Below are 20,347 nucleotides of genomic sequence, written 5' to 3' on the forward strand. Positions count from 1 at the left end.
CTTTGGTCCTGACAGCCAGGGAGTGCACTCTGTACATGATCACTTTATATTAATTAGCTAAACTCTGAAAGGAAATTTGCTGCCTCACATAATTAAATTGATTCATTGCTATGGTTATGGTAAGGGTTTCATGTGAATATATATATATATATATATATTTCTCAGGACAAATTTGCTTTCTCTTGTAATGGATAGTGGGCTATTGATGAGCTTAAACCTCTTCCTTCCCAACATAGCACTTACAATAGATTATTTTTCACTCTCGATCCTAGACACAATAAAGATAGGAAAAACACTGAATATATTATGGGCTTTGTTCTCTGTCCCAAAAGATCGTTTTTGACTTCTTCATCATATTCACCACCACAACCAACACCACCACCAACACCACCACCCCCTCCACCACCATCATCAACATCAACATCATCATCTTCATCTAATTTACATGAAATTGAATTTGGAATCTTGTTACACCAAAGGATGAAATGAGAAGTATTTTGCTTGAAGAAGAGATGTTGATTAACACTAACTCCTGTACAGTCATTTTAATGTTATAAAGACATTATCAAGGTTTCTTCAGATGATTGATTGAAATGCTAGCATGCTGTACATCAGGGTTTGAAATTCCTGTTGAGAGAGAATGATCTTTTACAGCAAGGCCTTCATTATCAAACTTTAATTTAACCCATCTACCAACGAAGTGAAATTGTCCCAGAAATAAAATAGTGCCTCTCCAGAAACAGCTTTTATCCACTGATACACATCTACTTCTATTTCTTAATTGTCATGCTGATGTGGGCTTAGGATACAATATATTCTGAATTATTAATGGTATTTTAGTATTATTTGGGTTAATTGTGAAAATTTCAAAGGATCATACCTCTTCCTTGATTGTATCCCATACATTTAATTTGATCTTGAAGAGTTGCATGAAAACTGAAGTATCGAAAATGTATATCTTCCCATTGAAAATTTCTAACATCCATCATGTGAAACTCCCACTGGACTTCCGTGGATTAATATCTCTGAAAGCATTTAAAGAATTTCCTATTGCAATATTGCAACTCTACAGAAGCTTCACTCCCATAGTTGCAGTTCCAGATTGGCTGTAAACAAATAATTTTCCTTGCCTTGGAAAGGGTTTAAAATATTTTTATTAACTTTTAATATAAAATTTGTTAAGCCTTTGAGAAAAGTGGGCAGACAGGCACTAGAAAGTATGTTTTTTAAAATTCTTTTCTTAAAATTTGACTTTTTCATGCAATGTATTTGAATTATGATTTCCCTTTCCTCTATTCCCTCCTTCTTCTATTCCTCTCCAGTCATCTGTATCTACATTCTTCTGACTCTCACTAGAAAACAAACAGTCATCTAAGGGATAAAAATAAAATGAAAGTTCATGAATTTGAATAGAACAAAACAACAGATAGAAAAGAGCCAATGCAGGCTACAAGAATCTGATACAGACACAGAGACACAGACTTCCATTCACACAATCAGGTATTTCATGGAAACAGAAAACCAAGAAAAAATATATACACAAAGCATACAGAGTAAAAATTAATAGATAAATAAATAAATAAATAAATAAATAACAAAAGGAAAAAGACATTCCGAATAAAAACTCCTGTCATATTATGAGACAAGGATCCCCCAAAGATGTTGTTCAGTTCCCTTATTTCTTTATACGAATTCTACCCTTAAAATTAGTTTGGTTACCCAGTGAGATTCCCTTGGAGAAAATTAAGTTTTCATTTTCAAATGATTATCCACCGGAGATAACTTCCAGTGTAGAGATAAGGTGATATGCAGGGCTTGGCCTCTTTCAAGGGCTAATTAATAGGTAAGGAAATCTGTGAGGTGCTGTCTTCTGAGCTTGATACAGTTGTGGCACTCAGGAACTCAGAATACTTACATCTATCTGAACAGACCCTATATAATATTGACCCTGCCTATTCAAAGGAACTAAGCGAAGTGTTGGAGAATAGAAAATGATGTAGCCACTGGTGTCTTACAAGTTGTTAAGTGTATAGCTTCATGGTCTTTTTCACAAAAGTGACTCAGGTTAAATCCAGGGGGTCATGAAGGAAAAATAAAAGATATGCATGTGCTGAGGGGATTTGGTCTAAAGAGGATATGTTGGTTGGGGAAGATAAGATATTGGGAGTGTAGTGGGCTTCCGTACATGTGTTGTGCATGTATGGAATTGTCAAAGAATAACTTGCTTTCTTAAAACTTCCAAATGTAACCACTAAGATCGGTTTGGCAGATATTCTTTCAAATCAGATCTATTTGTTTTTAAAATTGGATCTCATTGTGTAGCTCAAAATGACCTAGAACTCCCAGTGTTCTGTCTACTGCCTCCCATGCTCTTGTATCAGGTTTACTCTACATTGACAAAATTATAGAATATATGTTAATCTTCTGTTCATAAAGTTTAATTACATAATGCAATATTCTCTCATTTGTTTTTCATTTAACAATATATCTTGAATACATGTGCATGAGGAATTTCTTCATGGAATATCATGCATTTAATAAATGGTAGATTACTCATTTGTTTAAATAATAACCTAATTGTGGCATTCAGATTATTTTCATTTTCATTAAGTAAAGTTCGCTACAGAAAATCAGCATGGACACTGACTTTGGCACTGTACTCAGTGGTGATTATTTACAATATATTTTGTTTAAATTACAAAACACATTGTTGGAATGATCTCAATGCTGTAAAGTAATGAAATACTTGTATAAATACTGCCAAATTTCCATCTCTGAAGACTATAATAAATACATAATGCTATCAATTTTTTGTGAAAGAACCCATAGTGTACCATTCAAAATTAAATGATAAATATATTTTAAAACGGTAACAGTCTCTGATTTCTGTCAGTTGTTGGATTAGGGGAAGGATTGACGAAGTTGAAGTGGCGGGCAACCTCTATAGGAAGACCAGCAGTCTCAACTATTCTGGACTGTTGATATCTCCCAGACACTGAGCCAACAACCAGGCAGCATACACTATCTGCTCTGATGCCCTGACACATGTATAGCTGACGACTGCCTGGTCTGACCTAATCCTTGAGAGTTTTGAGGCCCCAGGGATTATGTGGCCTGTCAGAATCTGGGGAACATCGTCTTGGAGTCAGGGAAGGAAGAGGTGGAATGGGATGAGTAACTGTGTGAGGGGACAAGGAGATTGTACAATGGAAGGAATGTATTTAAATAAAATAATTTATAAAATAGTTTTACTCATAAATTCAAATGTTAGATTTTTTTAACATCCACATTGCAATTCAATAGTGAAGTTTAACATTTTATCCTTACTGAACTGTATAAGCTTTAATCCTTAATTTACTCTTCATACTATTCGCGAATTGTCTTCTTTCTTATTATATTGTAGCAATTGTGTTTGCATATGTAGAATGTTTACTATTCATAATATGTGCAGAAAATACATTCATGAATCTTTTTTATTTGAGTGATCTGTTATGTGTGAATGCGTATGAATAGATTTGTGCACATGGACACAGGCACCTGGGGAGACCAGGAGATGTCAGATCCCCTGGAGCTGCTTTTACAGCTGGTTGCAAGTGGCTTCGTGGATGTTGGAAAATGAATGTGTTTGCTCTTATGAGTATAAGTGCTCTTAACCACTAAGCTAATATTACGATACTTATTCCATAATAAAATCAACCTATTTATCATTTTCTCATGTATTTCTGGTGTCTTTGTATTTGAGACATCTTGGCACATTCTAGGTGCTGAGACTACACTCAGCCATCATTTTTTCCAGTTTTCTTTCCTTTATCATCGTAAGATGTGTTTGATTAAATATGTTAATATTATACTGTAGATCTTTCAAATTTTTCTTGTAGAACCTTGGATAAGTGTCTGTTTCTGTCCTCTGCACAATCGATCTCATGTGTTTTTGCTTTCATATAGAATGAAGTAAAAGCCTGTTAGTTTTCCTTTGAATAGTTAGTGTACTAAGAAAAAGTGTTTAATTTCCTATTTTAAGACCAATACAGTATATTATTTATTTAAAATGTTCCTATAGTTTTGTTTTTTTTTCTTTTTCTTATCATTATTGTTCTCATTAGTCTCATTATTAATATTCTGTGTAGCCTTTATGTGTGCAGGTGTTGTGGTGAATATTGAAGTCTTCAAAACATATATGTGTAGGTATCAAATTTAGGTTCTTGGTTTTTCAAGGCATGAAATTTTATCTGCTGGGACACCTCACTGGAACACACTATAAAACTTTAAGGTGACATATAGCTCCAGGCTGCTTTTATGGAAACAATATTTTCATCATTTTGCTTTTAATAAATATTTTTGGTTATTCTAATATATTTTATTTTCCATTTATACTTGGTAACCCAAGTATGCTTATTTTAATATTTAATTAATAATTTAATCATGATTATTATGCACTTGAAACCTAGCTAATATGATATAATCTTATATACAATTGAATAAATGCAATTATTTACCTAAAGCATGAAGCTTGGTACGTAATTTTGTTCATTATTCCTTTGTATTTGCATAAAGCAGAGAATATTTCATCGTTATAATCCTGATGCCAATTTTAGAAAGTATGACAGCTACCAACTACATGTGACTTTCAATCACTTAAAAAGTGTTTGGATTATACTATTAAATTATATTTCCCCAACATCAAGTAAATATTTATTTTGCTTCAATTAAAAAACGCTCTATAGCAGGAAAAAGTTTAATTTCCTTTTGTTAGTTTAAGACTAAATTTAACTTTTACATTCTCCTGAGTATCAGAAAGTAACTATTAAAGAGAAAGATGTGCCAGGCACAGGTCTAATTTCTAGTATAGCATGTAATTACAATCACCAGTCTTGTCAGTTTCAAGTGATTGTTCACATCATGCCTGTAAAACACAATGATCAACATGACAGGATAAACATAAGGGCAGTGCAGTGGCAGAAATAGCTTGCTGATAGCCAACAGCTCTCTAATTTTGCTTAAGTCCTGTTCAATGAACATGGATGGTACTGGTAATTTAGCCACATAAATAAGGCTATTGCAGCTGTGACTATGGGGGAGTATATACAGTCCCTTACTTACTTAAGCCAGTATCATACCTAACATCAATCAAAGTCATGTGTCCTTATATACAGAATTAATTACAGTCTCTGCAACAAAGATCACAGTAAAAATCCCAGCCTTTCAAAATGCAGGATAGAAATTTCAGGTGCAGTCTCAATGCATCTATCTATAAAACGTCACTTGATTCAAGGCTGAGGGACATTACAGAAGAGGGGAAAGAAGATTGTAAGAGACTAAAGTATACTATGAGATGGTGTTCCAAAGTAACACCAGAAATTACACTTATAGCATCTCACTAACATGACTGCCTAAACAACAGCTGAGAAAGAGAGGGAATGGGGAAGAATGGAAGTTTATTTTTCTTTCTCTTTCAATTCCTTCTTCTTCTTCTTCTTCTTCTTCTTCTTCTTCTTCTTCTTCTTCTTCTTCTTCTTCTTCTTCTTCTTCTTGTTCTTGTTCTTGTTCTTGTTCTTCTTCTTCTTCTTCTTCCTCTTCCTCTTCCTCTTCCTCTTCCTCTTCCTCTTCCTCTTCCTCTTCCTCTTCCTCTTCCTCTTCCTCTTCTTCTTCTTCTTCTTCTTCTTCTTCTTCTTCTTCTTCTTCTTCTTCTTCTTCTTCTTCTTCTTCTTCTTCTTCTTCCTCTTATTCTTCCTCTTATTCTTCCTCCTCTCTCTCTCTCTCTCTCTCTCTCTCTCTCTCTCTCTCTCTCTCACTCTTTCTCTCTCTCACTGTTGGATATTTCCTGTTTACATTTCGAATGTTATTCCCTTTTCCAGGTTTCCAGTCCACAAGCCCCTTAGCCCTTCCCCCTACCCTTCTATAAAGGAGTTCACCTCTCCACTCACAGCCTCCCTACACCTCCCCACATTCTCCTACACTGGGGGTACAACATTGTCCGAAAAAAAATGTTTCTCATTCCATTGTTTCTCAACAAGACCATCCTTTGCCACATGCAGTTGGAACCATGGGTCAGGCCATGTATAGTCTTGCTGTTGGAAATTTGGTCTCTGGAAGCTCTGTTTGGTTGAGATTGTTATTATTAACTTCAGTTCTTTCAATCCTTTCCCTAATTCCTCCAACTGGGGTCTGATTTGGTTCAGTGGTTTGCTGTTGCCATTTGCCTCTGTATTTGACATATTCTGGCTGTGTCTCTCAGGAGAGATAAATATCCAGTTATCGTCAGCCTGCACTTCTTAGCTTCATACATCTTATCTAGTTTTGGTGACTGTATATGTATGGGCTACATGTGAGCCAGGCTCTGAACGGCAGGTCCTTCAATCTCAGTTCTAAACTTTGCCTCCTTATCCCCTCCCATGGGTATTTTGTTTCCCCTTTTAAAGAAGGAGTGAAGCATCTGCATTTTAATCATCCTTCTTGAGTTTCATGTGGTCTGTGTATTGCACGATGGGTAATTCCAGCTTTTTGGATAATATCTACTTACCAATGAATGCATACCAAGTATGTTTTTCTTTGATAGAATAACCTCATGTAGGATGATATTTTCTAGTTTATTCTATTTGCCTATGAATTTCATGAAGTCATTGTTTTGATAGCTGAGTAATATTCTACTGTGTAGATGTACCACATTTTCTGTATCCATTCCTTTCTTGAAGGGCATCTGGGTTCTTTCCAGCTTCTGACTATTTTAAATAAGGCTGCTATGAACATATTCGACTATATTGCACTGTTGTATGTTGGAACATCTTTTGGTTATATGGCCAAGAGAGGTATTACTGGGTACTCAGGTAATGGAATGTCCATTTTTCTGAGGAAACTTCAGATGATTTTCAAAAGGGTTGTACCATTCTGTAATCCCACCAACAATGGAGGAGTGTTCCTCTTTCTCCACATCCTTGCCAGCATCTGCTGTCACCTCAGATTTATATCTTACCCATTCTGACTGCTGTGAGGTGGAATCTCAGATTTGTTTTGATTGAATTTCCCTGATGACTAAGAATGTTGAAAATTTATTTAGGTGTTTTTTGACCAGTTGAAAACCTTCAGCTGAGAATGTCTTGTAACTCACTCTACCCCATTTTTAATAGGGTATTTTTGCTTTCTAGAGTCTAACTTCTTAAGTTCTTTGTATATTTTGGATATTATCCACTGTCAGATATAGGATTGGCAAAAATCTTTTCCAATCCGTTGGTTGCAGTTTTATCCTAATGACGGTGTCTTTTGCCTTACAGAAGCTTTGCTGTTTTATGATCTCCTATTTGTCAATTCTTGATATTAAAGCATAAGTCAGTAGTGTTTTACTCAGGAAATGTTCTCCAATGCCCATGTGTCCAAGATTCTTCCCCACCTTTTCTTCCATTAGTTTGAGTGTATCTGGTTTTATGTGTAAGTCCTTGATTAACTTGTACTTAAGCTTTGTACATGGTCATAAAATTGGGATTATTTTCATTCTTCTACATGCTGACTTCCAGTTGAACCAGCACTATTTCTGGAAAATGCTATGTTTCTTCATTTGGATGGTTTTATCTCCTTTGCCAAATATCAAACGATAGGGTGTGTGGGTTCATTACTTGGTCTTCAATTCTATTCCACTGGTCTATCCATCTGTCTCTTTACCAATACCATGCAGTTTTTTTATCACTATTGCTCTGTAATACTGCTTGAGTTCAGGGGTGATGATTCCCCCAGAAGTTCTTTTTTTGTTGAGGATAGTTTTAGCTACATGGCTTTTTTCTTATTTGGAATGAATTTGCAAATTTCTCTTTCTAGCTTTATTAAAGAAGTGAGTAGGAATTTTGATGGAGATTATATTGAATCTGTACATTGCTTTTGGCAAAATAGTCATCTTTACTGAATTAATCCTGTCAATACATGAGCAAGGAATCTCTTTCTATGTTCTGAGATCTTCCTCAATTCCTTCCTTCAGATACTTGAACTTATTGTCATAGAGATCATTCATTTGCTTGTTTCAACTAACACCAAGTTATTTTATATTATTTGGGACTATTGTGGAGTGTGTGATTTCATTATTTTTCTCAGCGTGTTTATCCATTGAGGAGTGGAAGGATACTGGTATGTTTGAGGTAATTTTATACCCTGACACTTTGCTGTAGTTATTTATCAGGTTGAGAAATTCTCTGGTGGAACTTTTGGGGTCACTTAAGTATATACAATCATATCATCTGCAAATAGTGATATTTTGATATCTTCTCTTCCAATTTGTATCTGGTTGAACCCCTTATGCTGTCTGATTTCTCTGACTATGGCATGGAGTCTTGTTTAGATTGAGTAGGGGAGAGTTGGGAAGCCTTGTCTAGTTCCTGGATTTAGTGTGAATGCTTCAAATTTCTTTCCATTTAGTTTGATGTTAGCAACAGGTATGCTGTATATTTCTTACACTATGTTTTTTTTTTTTTGGTTCTTTTTTTCAGAGCTGGGGAAAGAACCCCTGGCCTTGCACTTCCTAGGTAAGCGCTCTACCACTGAGCTAAATCCCCAGCCCCACACTATGTTTTGATATGAGCCTTCATTTCTTGATTTTTCCAGGATTTTTATCCACAAGGATTGTTGAATTTTGTCAAATGCTTTCACACCATCTAATGAAATGTTCATGTGCTCTTTAATTTTGAGTTTGTTTACATGATGGATTACATTCATGGATTTTACTATATTAAACCATGCTTCCATCCCTGGGTTCAAGTCTACTTGATCATGATGGATGATTTTTTTGATGTGTTCTTAGATTCGGTTTGCAAGAATGTTATACGTATTTTTCATCAATATTCATAAGGGATATTGGTCTGAAGTTCTCTTTCTGTGCTGAGTCTTTGTGTGGGTTAAGTATAAGAGTAATTGTGGATTCATGTAAGGAATGTGGTAGTTCTCTGTCTGTTTCAATTTTGTGGAAGAGTTTGGATAATATTTGTATGAGGTCTTCTAAGAAGGTCTGATAAAATTCTGCACTGAACCATCTCTACTTGGGCTCTGTTTGGTTGGGAGACTTTCAATATCTGCTTCTATTTCTTTAGGAGTTATGGGGTTCTTTAGATAGTTTATTTGTTCCTGTTTTAACTTTGCTACCTGGTATCTGTCTTCGAAATTGTCCATTCCTCCAGATTTTGTAGTTTTATTGAATATAGGCTTTTATAGTAGAATCTGATTTTTTTTTTTTACTTTCTTCAGATTCCCTTGTTATGTCTCCCTTTTCTTTTCTGATTTTGTGAATTTCGATACAGTCTCTTTTACCTCTGGTTGGTTTAGCTAAGGGTTTATCTATCTTATTGTTTTTGTCAAAGAAACAGCTCCTGGTTTTGTTGATTCTTTGTATGGTCCTTTTCATTTCTGCTTCATTGATTTCATCTCTGAGTTTTATTTCCTGCTTTCTACCCCCCTTGGGTTTATTTAGTTCTTTTTGTTCTAGAGCTTTTACATGTGCTATCAAGCTCCTGATATATGCTCTTTCCTGTTTCTTTTCGCAAGAACTCAGATCTATAAGTTTTTATTTTTAGCTCTGCTTTCATTGTGTCACATATGTTTGGGAATGTTGTGTCTTCATTTTCATTAAGTTCTAAGAAGTCTTTAATTTCTATCCTTATTTCTTCCTTGACCAGTTTGTCATGGAGTAAAGCATTTTTCAACTTCCATGTATACGTGAGCATTCTGACATTATTGTTATTGTTGAAGAAAAGTCTTAGTGTGTGGTGATCTTATAGAATGCATGGGATTATTTCTATCTTCCTGTATCAGTTGAGGTCTGCTGAGGGACCGATTGTGTGGTCAATTTTGAAGAAGGTTCCCTGACGTTATGAGAAGAATGTATATCCTTATATTTTAGGATGGAATGTTCTATAATTACCTGTTAAATCCATTTGGTTCATAACTTCTATTATGTTCTCTACATCTCTGTTTAATTTCTGTTTCCAAGATCTCTCCAGTGATGAGGATGGGGTGTTGAAATATCCTACTATTATCATGTCAGGTGCAATGTGTGCTTTTAGCTTTAGTAAGTTTTCTTTTATGAAACCTCAGGATTTCTCGTGAGTCATTTTTATTGCACAAATCCAAATGTAAATACAACATTCTAGTTCTTGAGTTAATATTCTGGAAATTTACCTGGGAGATGAAAGGCCTCACTCTCTAACTAGAGAGCTAACTATACAAATACAGAAATTACTAATGAAAAGTAAGTTGCTTTAAAAATATTTCATATTAAAAATATAGTCATTCTCTGTGTTCGCTGTGGGAAGGCTGTTTATTTGTTTTTGTTTTCTGTTTCTTTTATTTTAATATGGACAAATATTTACACTACATTAAAATAAGTGTGAAATGCATAACAATAGAATCCTATGCATTCCAGCATTTTTTTTCTACAAGAACAGAGTCCACTGAATGGTCAAGTATGTTCAACAGCACTCTCGCTTCATAACTGTCAGAGCTTTAAGTCTACCCTATGTTCTCTACACTTAGATTTTTATAACTTTTGTATGAATGGGTCAGATCAATCTAATAGATCTAATAAAGTATTATACCTGACTATGTCCCCTGCCCCCACAAGAAAATCGTGTATTGTTTTTCTTTTTTTGTTGTTTTTGTTGTTTTGGAGAGCCGTGTTTTTTCATTAACCCAAATAGAAAATTAATCTAGTGATCAATTATTGAACAGAAACGAAAATTATGTATTGTGGTGAGAAATTCCCCAAAATAGCGTGTACCCAAATGTAAATCTAAAATGTTTGTGGCTAGACATGCACACAAGCTCATGACCCATGTAGCTGACAAGCATTCCACACCTGATCAACTTAAGTGATTTGGGAAATTAACTTATTCATACAGAAGTAAACTCATGGGGAATGCTTTTTTTCTTAGCCGTGTTTATAAGTGATCAAATGGTGAAGCAGGATGTAAACAAATACTGTTATCCTTCATTGTTGCTTATACTAACATTTTAATTCATGTACAACCTCTACGTGCTTTTTTCTATTGTGTTTTCTGTGTCTCTGTCTCTGCATGAATATATAGGCATACAAGTGTGTGTGTGAGTGTGTATATGTGTGTGTGTGTGTGTGTGTGTCTTATATGGTATTTATAAACATAGATAACATGTTTATTTATCTAAAATTTGGAAATACTGAAGATCACATTTGATTTGTGGATTAACCATGTGCTGATCTACTCACATACCTCTGACATTTCATTATATCAAGTGAATAGAGAGAGAACCTAAGAGGCTGGTGATATCTCCTACTCTACACTTGTCAGGAAAAAGTGGTATATTTTTTGTCAAGAAAACCCAAACATCAGCAAAGACATATACACTCCACAAAACAGGAAAGGGCATCTCATTTGAAGGGAAAAGTTATCAGAGTGTGAGAAAAATGAGTTTGCCACATTCCAATATTTGAGGGACATGAGACTGAACTTCAGAAGATATAATGGGAAGGGACAGGCAGAATCCCCAAGGAACCAAAGTACGCTTAGCACTGGAGTTCCTCATTACATGAGAGCTCAGATATTGGTAAGGATGGTAAACATAATGATAAGAACTTTGCAGTCCATACTCAGTCTCAATATAAGGCAACAATGTGAACAAGATGAAAAGTAGTCACCACCACAGTGCTAACAGCTACTTTAGCAGTGACATTGTGAGAAACAGAGTGTAACTATAGAGAGAAGAAAAGGTAGATATTTGAAAACAGACTAGGCTCTGCTGGAAATGAACAATTTTCCATGAAAGTAACCAAGCAATCACACCACAGGTGCCATATGCAAAAATGAGCAAAGAGGGATAAACTGTATAAATACTATGTGTACCGAAATACAGGTAGTTTGTTGGAATTCTATGATGTTGAGATTAAAGAATAGGAAGGAATTTCTATCAAGTCAGGCACCATATCCTGTTCTTAGAATACTCACATTCAAGAGACTGAGACAGAGAAATTAGGAATTTCAGGTTATCCCGGACTACATATCAAGACAATACATCTTTTATTCTTTTTTTTCTTTATTTAAATCAAAAGTCTGGTTGATAGAATATCACGAAAAATATTAAGAAAATAGAAATTTAACGCCTATGCAGTGATACTCCTGCTAAAAAACATGTTCTATAAAGAGACGTTAATTATTAAGTTACAAATACCATCTGTCATATTGTAGGTTGTGGCACGAAGGGGTATGGTGTTGTTTGGTTGATCATTCTTCACTTCCATGTCTCACTTTACACATCTTAAAAAGCTTCTCTGATGACCTCCTTACTGTGTAGATATCAATATGTGCCTTGCCTTTAATTATATGTATTAAAACCAGTTATCATTTATTTATCAAATGATTATTTGATTTTGCATTATCTTCAAAAATAATGGGTCTTGAGGAATTTATACCTTTATTGTGTGGGTTTGAATATTCATAATAGCAATCAGAGAATAATCGGGGCCCAACACACACACATGGTGGTTGGAGAGACTATACCTGTGGCAATACGAAAGCATAGAAATAAGTAGGTTGATCTATTTTTCTGCATAACATTTATAACTAGTTACTGATTAGAATGGGGAAAAAGTTGAGATACAGTCAAGGTTTTGTTTTCCTTAATTTCAATGATTGCTTATAGAGCATGTGAAACTGAACTCACCCATGGGAAAATTTCTGCCTGAACAGCATTAGTGCAAAGACTACAAGTTTGCACCAGCTTTGTAAATATTTGGACACTTGACTCAATGCTTAACACACTTTGGAAAATCTCCTGGTGTTAAGAGAGAAAGTATTAGATATGAAAATCTGTGAGAATAAATCACTTCTAAGCTTTGATTTTTGTGACTACAGAGAAAGACTTTGACTCTGATGTAACTAAGTGTCTAAAAGTATTAAAAAATCAATATCTCTTATCTGCAAGAATCCTTCTAATGGCTTAATGCTCTGTCTTCCAGGAGATGAGTGTTAATTGTGTCAATTGCTCTTTGTGGCAGGAAAAGGACTTGTCTGTCAAATGCTTTTCAATCGCCAAGAAGTTTGAGGTACCTGGAGAATGCTTCCTCCTGTCAACCCTCATCCTGCTCTCATTGCCTTTGTTATCTGCACTAGTCCATCTCTACACACCCCCATGTACATTTTTCTGATGAACTTATGTATCCTGAAAATTGGTTACACTAGTTCTGTCATACCCAATATATGGAGAGCCTTGAAAGTGAGATCTGAGGAATCTCTCAGGAGGGATGTGCCACACAGACGTTTTTCTACACACTTTTTGTATAATTGAGTGCTGCCTATTGCCAGCCATGGCCTTTGTCCACTGTATGGCCCTGCTTCATTCTGCAGCCCAAATGAGTAGTGAGGTATGTTCCCACAAGGCAATTGTTTCATGGGGAATAGGTTGCCTTGTAGGGTTGGGAAAAAACTACTTGAGATCCAAATCTAACCACCCACAGGGAGTTGAAAAATTATTGGTCATCTTCCATACCACAGTGATATCCATGCTGAACCCATCATATTTGCTTAAAGTACGAAGAAGTCAAGACAGGACTGAAAAGAACTCTGGGTGTGAAGAAAGTTCTGATAATAAATAGGTAATAAAGGATCCCAAAGTGCTCTTTCAAAAAGGTGCAAAGTCTGTGAAAGAAAGAAAAAAAATAATAACTGTGCTTTTTCTTGCTGTCTTGAAACAAACTTTAAGAAACATACCTTTTTTTAAAGTGTTCTCTTTATTCACCACCATGCTTAATTGCAAACAATTGTAAAGTATGCTTGCTACTAAATTACTTTAGTAGATTAATCCTGTACTTAAGTGGTTTCCTCTGGACAGAGTTTAAACCACATGTTAATGTCTCAGGGTCTTGAAAATTCTCTGTATCCATTCTTAGCTATTTGGAAATCTTTCAGAAATTGTTTGTACATGATCTCAGCTCGTTATGATACAATTCCATATTCCTCAGTACATGTAAATTCTTTGCATTGGACTGGAACTGCTAATTAGTTCTCAGGAGAGTGAATTGTTAACCTCTGCTTTGTGTACCATTTGATCAGTCCATACTTCAGTTTTGTTCACCCAGTGTCTATTATTTTGGAACAGGAGTAGTCTTTCCTCCACTTTTTGATTTCTAAAAGGGCTGTGGAAAAGAATTTCAGCCAGGTGATTCTCAACATCAATATCATAGTTTCAGATAAACACACACACACGTACACACACACACACACACACACACACACGCACACACACACATACACACATGCACTTACACACACACATACAAATATGCATTCACATACAGGAACTGAAGTGGGTTTACAAGTGACCGAATACAAATATAAAAGTCAGCTAGAGTTATATAATTAGATTCAGGTTGCTATTCAACAGTAAAATAAAATAATATAAAATTAGAATCTTGAGTCTTTATGAGTATAATGAAACAAAAATAAAATTCCATTTAAGTGTGCTGAAAATATTGAAGACATCGACAAATTACCATGACACCAAAACTACAGTATTGTTTTAGGCATGAGTCACCCATACAGAAAGACAGTAATTATATTCTCCTCAGACTCATTGTTCTGAGTCTACTTACATGGAGTAAGGACCATTCAGGTCAAAATGTTGGTAAAAAAATGACGAGATGTTGAAAGCAATGCATAAAGTATTGAAGAGACACACAGTCTTTCCATAGGCATTAAGTAATTCTCTTTTAACTTCTATTACTTTAAAAGGAAATACAAAAGAAAATACATTAAAATATTTTAAATATGAAAGGAAAATAATTTAAAATAATTTCATTGCTCTATATTTGGTTCTTGTTAAGATGACAGATATCCTCCTAATGCTTAACTGCGATAAGCGAAGCAAGAAACACTTTGTGGTATCTGTGTAAAGTACATATAATCTCAACCTAAAAGAGGAAAACTACTGGGCAAATCCAAATTCAGAGACATTCTTGCAAGGTAAGTAGTTATCTTCAAAGGTGTGGTCACAGAAGATAAAAATAGTAATGAATTATCACAAAACTGAATGACTTAAGATATGTAATAAGTAAATGTTAACTGGATTTCTGGATTGGATATGGGCATAGAAAGTGTACAGTTCTAGAAACATTGTTGTTATGATTTGGTAAACCTACTGTGTTACTTGTAACAATTTTTTTTCAATTTTCTGATTTTTGAGAATTAGTCATTAGATTGCTTAAAGTATAAAAATTCAGGAATTAGGACACGACATAAAACCATACTGTTTCCTAGCAATTAAATCGGTTTTTCCTGTATAGTTTGAATTCTTCTTTATTTTTTGTATTTATTTATTTTTTTAATTTATTTATGTCTCAAATGCTGTCCTCCTTCCTGTTTTCCCCCCAGAGTCCCTTAAAACAAACAGCATCCCTTTCCGATTACTTCTTTCAAAAAGACAAAGCAACACTAGTTAAAAGTCATGTTTAGTCCCTTGATAGCTGTTCCTTTGGCCACACATTTGAAAATCTATATCATTGATAGTGCAGACATTAGGAAATATCTTCAAAAATGATCTTCAAAAATTAAATATTCTCCAGTAATCAGCTATCAGCTATCAGCTTGACAAAAGTGGAAGAATCCATGAACAAAAATATCCTTGTAATGTACGTAGAGAAAATTGATCAGACAAGAAGGAAAACATGTAGCAACCTTCCTGGATTCAACACAATAGAGCCTACGTTCCTGTAGTGTATTCTTCATGAGTTTATAGAGTTTATGGGCTAATACCTGGAAAAGAACTCCTACAAAAACCAGCAGCAAATTAACCACAAACTGCAATATTTATACAAGCCAAAGAAATATGTGTAAAGTATTATTTTCAGCTCTATATGAGAATATTAATATTTTTTAATTCGTATATTAATAAAATTTTAATTTCATTTCTGCAAATTTTTATTGCAATTTTTTAAATAAATAGATTTTATGTGACTTATGTGATCATTACCTTTTAGTGGTTTTGATTGCACTATAGAACAATAAAGTGTTTATTTGACTGTGATCATTACTATGAATATTCACGAAAATCAAATTATGTCAAGCAGGAACTGCTCTTCTGTTTTTATACTTTTAGTTGTACATATGCTTGTTCACATGTGCAACACATGCATGCCTACTGTCCAGGAGGTTGAAGAAGGTGTGAGGTTCCGTGATGCTGAAATTACAGCCACTTGTGAGCTGTCAACGGGTTCTCTGGAAGAACAGGTAATGCTATTAATCACCGAATCATTCATTCATCTGCAGCAAACACCATTTTTTGTAAATATAGTGACTAAATTGTCCTGTCTTCTGCATAGACTACTGTTTTCTCAAATGTGATAATTTAATATTAAACATACACCCACCTGTTCTTAACTTCATATATATATATATGCATATATATATATGTATATATATGTATATATGTATTTGTATATATGTATATATATATATCATACACACACAAATACATACACAGCTACACACACTCACACTCACACACACACACACACACTGCTCTTACATTCGAGTTTACTTACTTACTTACACACACACACCTTCTTCTTACCTTCAAGTAGACTTAGTTATTTTCAGTTATTTGTTTATTTATTCACTTTACATGCTGCACACTGCCCCCTCCAGTTCACCCCTCTCACAATCCTTCTCCCAGCCTTTTCTCCTCTGAGCAGGAGGGGAACCCTCAGGTATCTCCTCACCTTGCATATCTAGTCTCTGTGATCACACCATCTGCTAGTGAGGACAGACACAGCAGCCTAGATGAATGGGTTGAGGAGGTAGAGGTCATATCCAGAAAGAGGCAGAGAGCTGGGGTAAAAGATGCCCATGAATCAATGGGTGTTTCCTTAGTTGAGACTCACAGCCTCAGTGATATGGACCTGAAGAAGCAATCTCCGGTAGCCAGAGAGCAACCCAAATGGAGTGATAAAGACACCTACTTTTGACCCAAAATTTATTCTGACCACAAGAAATGAAGGCGCCGTGCATAGAACAGAGAGTTAGGAAATATCAACCAATGGTTAGTGCAGATCGAGACCCATCCCATGGATGAGCACCAATCCCTGACACTATTACTGACACTCTGTTATGCTTGGAGAAAGGAGTCTAACATGGCTTCCCTCTGAGACACTCCACTAAGCTGCTGACTCAGACAGAAGCAGACATCCATTAGCCATACCAGGGGTGGTGCTTGGGGACACAGATGGAAGAACAGAATGAAAAGGATTATGGCCTCTAAGGATATAGGCATTCCACAGGCTTTGTCTTCATGTGGGTACCGAACAACTAGAATTGGGTTTCCCCAAAACATGTTGTATGTAGATGGGACATCTGTTTCTTTAAAATTCATTCATTTATTTACTCACTTTACATCCCAAGATCGGTGCTCCATCTTCAAGGTACGCCAACACCCATTGTCAGGGGAACCCATAAAAAGACAAAGCTATATATTTCCTACCTATGTCCTGGTGGCTCAGGCTCAGTCCATATTCACTCTCTGGTTAGTGGTTCAGTCTTTGACAAACCCCAAGAGTCCCCATGAGTTGATTCTATTGGTCTTTCTGTGAAGTCCCTCATATTATCTGGGCCTCGATTCTTCACCTGTTTTTTTAAAGACTCCCCAAGCTCCAGCTAATGTTTGGTGGTGAATCTTTACACTTGTTTCTCTCAGCTATAGGGTGGAGTCACAGAGAGGAAAGTTATACTAGGAATCTGTCTGCAAGCATGATAGAATATCTTTAATGTATCAGAGATAGGTGATTGCTCACGCGGTAGGTCTCAATCTGTAATAACCATTGGTTGGAAATTCCTTCCATGTCTACTGTTTCTGTCTTTGTCTCTGAAGATCTTGTAGGCTGTGTTCACTTTTGATTGAAGGTTTAATGGGTGGGTTTTTTTCCTTGTCACATCACTGTGAGTCATTCCTGGCTACAGAATTGGCAAATTAAGGATCTGTACCCTCATTGCTACAGTCACCCCAATAGACATCCTGGGGACTCGCCTTTCCCAGTTCTCTGGATCTTCCTTGAGATGTGCACCCCACACTTGTGGTTTCCATTCTCTTTTCCCTGCTTTCCCTATAATTCCTCCAAAGCCCACTCCCTTCCCTACCTCCCCTCCCATTCAGTTTCCTCCCTCCCTCCATCCTCCTCAATATTTATTATGCTAAATGCATTTTAAAGTCAATATTTAGGAAAAAACACTGAAAAGTGTAGGAAGTATCCCACTCACATGTTGCTAACAGTGGACTGTGCTAGTGGAAATTTGTCTCTACAACCTCTCAGTACTAGAAGTCGTCTTAGGCTTCCTATGTGTATAGATATTTGGTCTTTCTCAGATTTCTGGCGCGTTTGGAGACTGATTATAGTCTCATTGCTTATCAGGCCGTATAAATCTGGATATAGATATTTTTTGGATAGTTATCAGATAGTATACAAGCTAGCCAAGACATAATATAGATTTTAAGCCTTTCTCAAGCTGAAATGAAGAACTAAATATTATTTCTAACTGATATAGTAACAGACTGGGTGTTGAATATATCAAATGCTTTATAAATTGTTGAATGGTAATAATCTTACTCAATTGATATATAAATGAAAAGTCTGTTTAACTGGACAAAAAGGGGGAAACATTGTTTACACTGAAGTTATCTGTATTTTGATAATAATCCACTGCTCTAAGGACAGCTGCCTTGTCCTGTACTCAGAACTCAGGTGAATTCTGCAAAACCACTTTACCATTAAATTTGTGAAGTACAGGTGAGGGGCAGGTCCAGTATAGAAGGAGGCCTATCATTGGAGGAAGGAAGGATGGGCAGGAAAGAAGTTTGAAGGAAGTAGAAGAGACTAGAGGGAAAAGGAGAGACAGAAAGAGGAGAGGTGAGAAGCCATGGCAGGTGAAGTTAAGATTCTGCTCTGTGTATTTACTTGTTGTTATTAATGTTCCAAAGGTATGGATGGTACCAGGCTTGGTATGCTTAAGTGGGCTATTATATCTTATCAATTGGGTCAAAGATTATTTTGTTGTGTGTTCTTTTATGTGAGGATTTGAGTGTAAGAATGTGTGTGGCAGTAAGAGACACTGGGCAGATGAGGAGTAGGGTGGATTCAACCAAGATATCTAGCAGAGGCTTGGGAAACTACAGTGACAGTGTTAGCGGGGTAAAAGACTACTTTTATTTTTATATTTTTGCAACAGCACATTCACTTCTGTATTTGACATGCTCTAGGTGTGTCCCAAGGAAAGATCTACATCTGGTTCCAGACAGAATGTGCTTCTTAGGTTTATCAATCTTATCTAGTTTTGGTGGCTGATTTTATATATATATTTAACATGGATTCTGAGCAGCTACGTCAAGAATGTAGAATCCACAAATGCCAATGCCAAATAGAATCGCTCCTGTTTTTTGAGCCTATTAAATTTGAAGTTTCACTGGACCTCAAGTTCTTCCCTCCCTGTCAATCCTCCTTTATCTTATCTTTGGCCAGAAGAAAGAATCATTTTAAAACATCCAAAATGCTGAAATATCACCCTTTGGAACACAGGAAGGTAGATATTACAGAAATGATATCTAATGGGACTACAGAAACATTTTCAATTGTCCCTGCTCTCCTTTTATTTACTCAGGCAGCTATGTATATGCATAAAATAAAAATTTGATAGTTTATCATTTTAAGTAGATACACAATATTTACACTTGCAAATTCACTTTATAGCTTGGCCACCTCTGTTGCCAAAATCATTGCAAAAATCTAGAATTGGTAAACAGAATGTTTGAATACACATACAGGAATATCTATAAAGTCCCCTAACAAGGAATGAACAATTAGAAAATGAAATACAAAATTCACTCAGTTAAATGCCTGTAGAGAAAAAAAATGGCCTTTGAGAAAGAGGGAAAATCTAGAAAATTGAACAGTTTGTAACAGGAATGGACCCGGTAATAGAGTTATTATCCAGATGAATCTCCTACAACCCATGTTCCTAGATCTTTTCTACCTAATACAAGCCCCTAACGGACTTGGTCCATTAAGAGCCTGTAACCACTGATGAAGAAAAGAGAAGTTTCCAGCTGTAGAGAGATATAGTACAAAGGTTACCACTGTGTCACAGGAGACTCTCCTGGAATAGGCACCCTTGAATCTGGTCAATATAAGGAAAGCAGGTAGGCCATGGCAGTTCTCAGTGACATCATCATTTGGCCCTCCCTGAAAAATTTATTGTACCCTGGAGAGCAGTAGCTTTTGTGATGTCACAAGGAACTGCATCACAGATATTCCTGCAGTACACCTAGGGAATACTAAATGGCCTCTATTTCAGTACAAACAGTCATT

The sequence above is a fragment of the Rattus norvegicus genome, chromosome Y, assembly GCF_036323735.1.
Source record: "Rattus norvegicus strain BN/NHsdMcwi chromosome Y, GRCr8, whole genome shotgun sequence".
Classification (NCBI taxonomy): domain Eukaryota; kingdom Metazoa; phylum Chordata; class Mammalia; order Rodentia; family Muridae; genus Rattus; species Rattus norvegicus.